Source organism: Amblyomma maculatum, chromosome 1 (genome assembly GCF_055883805.1).
Source record: "Amblyomma maculatum isolate TAMU_Amacu chromosome 1, ASM5588380v1, whole genome shotgun sequence".
Classification (NCBI taxonomy): Eukaryota; Metazoa; Arthropoda; class Arachnida; order Ixodida; family Ixodidae; genus Amblyomma; species Amblyomma maculatum.
In genome coordinates this window covers 499,268,270-499,274,103 of record NC_139344.1, presented here as the reverse complement: position 1 = coordinate 499,274,103, position 5,834 = coordinate 499,268,270, and the positions used below count along the sequence as shown (strand labels likewise).

The 5,834-nt window shown below is 51.4% G+C and overlaps 1 pseudogene across 1 annotated transcript; it reads right to left on the bottom strand.

Moving 5' to 3' along the window:
* Positions 1-244: 244 nt before the first annotated feature.
* LOC146210311 (uncharacterized) lies at positions 245-4,478 on the bottom strand (annotated as a pseudogene). The gene is made up of 4 exons (XR_014708803.1): positions 3,103-4,478; positions 2,531-2,630; positions 1,734-1,921; positions 245-1,430 (listed from the first exon to the last, which is right to left on the bottom strand). The product of XR_014708803.1 is annotated as an uncharacterized LOC146210311 (transcript).
* Between the last annotated feature and the right edge of the window lie 1,356 nt (positions 4,479-5,834).

Here is a 5,834-nt window from a genome sequence, read left to right as displayed (position 1 = left end):
CACCTGCACCTCATTCACAAGCGAAGTTATCCAAATGCCTATTTTTATGTTGATACTTTTCAGTAGTATAATTTCTTAATCTGAGTGGTTGGCCCCCGACCTGTGGCTATGCTGCGGTACCGCTGAACCGCTTTTGAGCCCAGCCTTCGCCACCATTCTACTTCCGCCATGGTACAGTCGAGCGCGATTTGAAGGTTATTGCGCGAGCGTCGACCGGGAACATGAACAGTGCCATGCTCCAGAATTCTCTGCCGAGGCGAGGGAGGTATCAGGACAGCTTCCCTTACTGTTTTTGTTGTTCCTTCAGCAGCCGTCACTCCCTGCTGGGACATCACTTTCTTTTTTTTTTTTCTCTTTTGGTTCTGCGAACAGGCAGTGACCGTTGTGCGCACGACGTAATATTTGGTGTTATCTGAAATTGGACTGTTTAGCGCAACAGATGGAAAGCTTAGAATAGAGAGAAAGGGCAGTGAGTTTATCGCGGGGATGATGGTTGTTGTATGTGTGCACGGCCCCGCGTCGGGTGATGAACAACTTTTATTTCCGATAAGACGGCGTATATATACATGTGCTGACGCATTGGGTCATGCGCAGATTAGGTTAGAGCGAGTGACGTCAGCCTTACTCAGATCTGCTACATCTTCCTTTTTACGGAAAAAAAACAAGGTTTAGCATCGCTCGGGCAGAGGGTACAGACATGGTTCGCGTCGCTGCCTTGTGCTTCGGCGTAGCTCTTGGACAGGCTCTGTGCGAGGGCCTTCTTGGGGGGCGGAACTTGCTTCAGGTTGCGGTCCTATCAGTCGTACATGTTCTCGTGTGCGTCGAATTTCCCTGCCGTCCTCGGTTTTGACGATCGCTGAGCGAGGTTCGTTAGCTGGCCTGAGAAAGACAGCTGGAGACCAGCTCCGCTGGATTGTGTCATACACGGTGACCTGATGTCCTGGTGTCGCAGGTGACAGGTACCTGCTGCCGCGGTTGTAAGTCCTTTGGCGTTGGCGTACCTCACGAAGCCGGCTGCAAACCACGTTGCTGGGTATTTCCCGTGGCTCCAAGTGGCTTCTAGGCACCGGGAGAAGTGTCCGAGTGTGGCGTCCCATCAGCCTCTGCACAGGGTACTGTAGCACATCATCACGCGGAGTATTGCGCCATTCAAGCAAAGCCATTTGAAATGCAGGCATTTTAAAGGAGCATTTTTTTAGAAGCTTCTTTGCTTCCTGCACCGCTCTTTCTGTCATGCCGCTAGACCGCGGGTGGTAGGGGCTTGATGTGACGTGGGCGATACCTAGGATGTTCAGGAAGTCCTTAAATTCCCGGCTGTTAAAGGGCGGCCCATTATCACTGCACAGCTTCAAAGGCAAGCCATGGACAGAAAAGGTTTCAGAACACCAGGTTTTCAGCGAGGTTGCTGTGGCGGTTCGAAGTTCCCGAATCTAAAAAAAAAATGAGTAAAAGCCCACGATGACGGCAAATTCACGACCTTCGTAAAAGAACAAGTCAATACCAACAACTTGCCAGGGTAAGGTTGGGACATCGTGACTTAAAAGGGGCATTTTGGCGTTTCGCGGCTGATTCTTCATGCACACCTTGCACCCTTTACAGAACTGCTCAATGTCGCTCGCCATGTTCGGCCAGTACATCACGTTCCTAGCCCTCGCCTTCATTTTATCCGCGCCAGCGTGCGCCGCGTGAAGGAGGCGGATCATTTCGTATCTTTTTGACTCTGATATAATTACCTTGTTGCTGCGAAATACGAGGCCATCCTGCGCGTGTATCTCGTCTCGGTACCCCCAGTAGGTCCGAAGTTGCTCGGGGACTTCATGCTTGTGAAGAGGCCACGCTGCCTCGGCGTATTCGCGCTGCTTTGTCAGGTTGCTGTCGCCACTGGTTGCTGCAAGCAGGTCTTTCAGGCAGTGCTCAGAGGCTGAAACACAATCAAGAACATTGACTTGAAATTCCTGGTGTTCTTCCATGTATGCCTTAGTGGGAAAGCGAGATAAAACATCTGCGAGGAACAGTTCTTTGCCGGGTTTATACGTAACGATCATGGATAACGTTGCAACGTCAGCCGCATGCGATGCAAGCGTAGCGGGCACTGGTGCAGTGGTTTATTGAAAATGATCTGTCTCCACTGTTACTGCATGCTGTTCAAATATATAGTCATGAAATTTGGTGCAGCCGTGCACTATCGCGAGGGTTTCCTTTTCTATCTGAGCATATCTTTGCTGCGCATCTGCGAGTGACCGCGATGAAAACGCAACGGGGTGCGCATCCTGCATCAGAACGGCGCCTACCCAGAACTGACTTGCGGCAACTGATAAGGTAACTCCTTTCTTGGGGTCAAAATAACAGAGAATTGGGGCTGTTATCAGAGCCTCGCGCAACTTTTCGAAGCTTTCTTGCTGCTTTTCTGTCCATACCCATGCGATTTCTTTGCGTAGCAAAGATCGAAGAGGGCCGGTCACTACAGACATGTTAGGGACGAAACGTTGCACAAAGTTTATCGTGCCCAGAAAAGCTTGCAGTTCCTTACTATTCTTTGGTGCTGGCATTTCCAAAATATCTTCTACGGGTTGTGGGTCAACCCGCAGGCCTTCTGCAGTAAGCACGTGTCCCAGGTAGCGTACCGCTGGCTGGAAAAATGAACATTTCTTCAAGTTCAGTTATGTTCGCGACAGCGTGTTAAAAGATTCTGCAAGTGGTAGTCGTGTTCTTCTTTAGTCTTGCCCCATAAGAGAATGTCATCCATTACTACTGCGACATTTGGCAAACCCTCTAGCACGCGATGCATTGCTGCTTGCAACACTTCCGGGGCTGAGGCAATTTCGAAAGGCATGCGCAGAACGCGATAATGTCCGTAAGGTGTGCTCATTGTGCAGAGCTTGGAGCTTGCGTCAGCTAGTTTTATTTGCCAGAATACCGATGCCGCGTCTAGAGTTGTAAAGAACTTTGCTCCGGCAAGCTTAGGCACTACATCTTCAAGAGTCGGCATGGGGTAATGCTCCCGTAGCAAAGCTTTGTTGAGTGCTGTGGGATCTAGGCAGATGCGTACTTTTTCTTAACTACAGTGACCATGTGACTGGACCATTCTGTAGGCTCATTTACCTTGGATATGACGCCTTGTTCTTCCATGCGCTGGAGCTCTTGACTTTTTCTTGGAGGGCCACTGGAACTCTCCTCGCCGGGACGACCACTCCCACGGCTTCGGGCTTTAAGTTCATCGTGTACTCAACGCCTTTTAACTGTCCCAGTCCACTGAAAACATCTGCAAACTATTGCGCTGCTGGGTACAACTGGTCGACATGAACTGTTTCTACGCGACAAATAAACCCAATGCTTTCAGCTACTGAGAGTCAGGGGCACATTTTGGTCAACCACGAAAAAAAGTCTCTTTGTGAACTTTGTTGTTAGCGCGCAAATGCAGCGAAATTTGTTTTGGCCAGAGTTTTGTGGCCGAAGAACGCAGTTAACGTTACGCGACATTCTCGGTGAGGCTTGTTCGGCAGCTTGCAGACATCCTTACTCGAGATTACACAGCAGTTCGCTCCTGTATCCAGCTTACATGTGAATGGGCGTCCTTCAATGTCAACTGTCGCGCTCCAATGGTCTGAGGCTACAGCGCCGACGGTCAAAGTTTGTAAAATGAAATCACCGTCATCCGCGCCTTGCAGTTCGCGCAGTTCCTTTTTTGACCCTTGTTATGACGGGGCGCAGATGCTTTTCATGCTTGGGCGAAGTGATTACGCCCACCGCACTTTGTGCAGTCCTTTCCTTGGGTCGGACATGTTACTCCACGATGAGTGAAATAACCACAACGACTACAAGGTCGCTTTCGCGGGCCGACTGCATGGTCTACTGCGTCGCCTGCTGTTTCGGTGCCTTCACTGATTTCCTTAAATTGTTCCTTCCCTTGCTCGGGGGCTCGGCGTATTGCGACTGTCTTCTCATACGACGGGTTTTCGGCTACAAGCTTTTGCTGTAAACACTTGTCCTGCACTCCCAGGGTAATGCGACTGCGGAGCAAGCTGTCTTCCAAGTCTCCGAACTCGCAGTTCTTTGCTAGCAGCCTTAGGTCTGTCAGCCAGTCGTTAAAAGGTTCCCCTTGCTTTTGGTCTCTCGATCCAAAGCGGAACTCATGAAATGTCAAATTCGTCGATGGTTTGTAGAATTCCTCAAACTTTTTAAGTAAAATGTCGACGTTGTTCTTGTCCTCTTCGTTGTCGAATTTGAAAGTGCTATAAGTTTTCTTTCCGTCTTCTCCGATTGTTACAAGTAACGTTGCTGCTTGCACTTCGTTAGGCTGTTTCCTTAACTGGGTGGCCGTAGAAAATAGCATGAACTCACTTTTCCATGCAGTCCATGCGTCTTCCGAGGTATCCAATGGTTTCGGGGCCGGGAGCAGCGTCGACGGGGCGGATATAGTGAATGGGCACCGCTGCCACCATGTGCACGGCCCCGCGTCGGGTGATGAACAACTTTTATTCCCGATAAGAAGGCGTATATGTAGTGTGCTGACGCATTGGGTCATGCGCAGATTAGGTTATAGCGAGTGACGTCAGCCTTACTGAGATCTGCTACAGTATGGAACAGCGAACGAGGGAGAGAAGAGTGCAAATGATAATTTTTCCTGTTGCAAACCCGGCCGCCAGGTGCCTGGAGTGCTAGGCTGGTCGACGCTCGCGCGATAACCTTCAAATCGCGCTCGACGTACAGCAACATCATTCCCACGGTTGTGCCAGCCCTGCAGCGGGCTAGCGGCGGTCCTGTTTCGCCAGGTGGGCTTTTCCTTATCGGAACCGCGGACGTGACCGCATAGAGAAAGAGATTGGTAAAGAGCGGTCACTCGGCGAAAACTGGCCCCAGGAAATGACGCTCGACTTTTTGCGCTGCCGCCGATTGATGGATGGCGGCACCAACGTGCGCATGCGCGGACACGCGCGCGACGGCACTCGCTGCAGCGGTAATCCGCCGGAGCAGACGACAAGAAGTTGTCGAAGGGAGCGGTTGTGTGCTCGTGCCTCGCCGCGCTTGTGCGGCACAGACCTCTCGTCGGCTGCTGCGCGGAACGACAGCGGTTTAAAACGACGGCAAGGTGAGCAACGTTTTTTGCTTAACTACGCTGCATTTCAAGCAGTTTACGCTGACCATGCCGGCCGGTGCCAATAAGTTTCGCAGCTCGTGAACAGGCGCGCCGGCTGTTCAGGCGCAGTTCGTTACGCCGTAACTCTGGCGGTTCCCAACCACGGCGAGGTGTAATATGTTGTGTTCCCGGGAAACAGCTTCATTTCGAACAGTTTAGCTCGTCACGCTTGAAAAAGTGGCATGTGAAGGCACCAAGGCACGTCGTTGCGCAAGAATGGCGCGTTCGCCGGCCAGTGCGGCCATGCTGACGCAGTTTGCCGAACGGCTAGTTTCGCTAAGTGTCGCGTTTAGCAGAGCAACGGTAAAGTGAGAAACGTTTCATTCTTGACTTTCTTGTCAAACTGTGCAGTATTTCAGGCAGCTTAGCTCAGTACGGCGGCAACTGCGCTTCGCAAAGTCGCGCGTGAAGGGCAAGCTAACAGGCATGACGAGGCGTGCTGACCGCCGCGGTGACGTGACATGGCGATTTTGCGAACGGCTCGTTTTGCGTGCTGTCGCGTTTAACAGGGCAACCGCAAGGTGTGAAATGTTTCATTCTTGTCAAACTTCGAGGCGTTTCGGGCAGTTTAGCTCAGCACGGTGGTCTGCGCTTCACAAAGTCGCGTATGAAGGGCAAGCCAACATGGCGTGCCCGCCGGCCGCGGTTTTGCGTGGTGTCTCGTTGCGTTTAACAGAACAATGTTAAAGTGAGAAAT